Source organism: Triticum dicoccoides, chromosome 6A, assembly GCF_002162155.2.
Source record: "Triticum dicoccoides isolate Atlit2015 ecotype Zavitan chromosome 6A, WEW_v2.0, whole genome shotgun sequence".
NCBI classification, from domain to species: Eukaryota; Viridiplantae; Streptophyta; class Magnoliopsida; order Poales; family Poaceae; genus Triticum; species Triticum dicoccoides.
In genome coordinates, this window is record NC_041390.1 from 26,909,778 (window position 1) to 26,910,256 (window position 479).

The following is a 479-nucleotide window of genomic DNA, read 5'->3' on the forward strand; positions in this document are numbered from 1 at the left end:
CCCCGGCTAATGAACCCCCACTAACCCACTGACACCGGTACCCACATTCCCTAATTAACCATTTTTTTGATAATTTTTATAAAAGGATGAACATATTTAAAAGCATTATTTTTTTAAAGAAAGAAGAATCTGAAACACTCTGTATCTTAAAAAACACGCTGGGTGTCTACCATTAAAAAAAGATTGTTGATGTCCATACCAGGTAGTATAAAGTTGAGAAAGTCATAGGGATATCCTTTGATGGTGCCTCCTTCAACTTAGCACTACCATTGAGTGAAACAAAAATGGTGTAATTGTTTTTAGCAGGATATACAAATGATGGAATTGTTGTATACTATTCGAGAGTTCAGGGAAAAAAATATGATAGGCCCCTATCCAATAGACATTCCTCAAGACTCTTGTTCACATGGTCACAACATGTTCTAATATAACCAATTCCAGCACTCCCCATCACGGCTAACTTTCATGTTGATGCACCC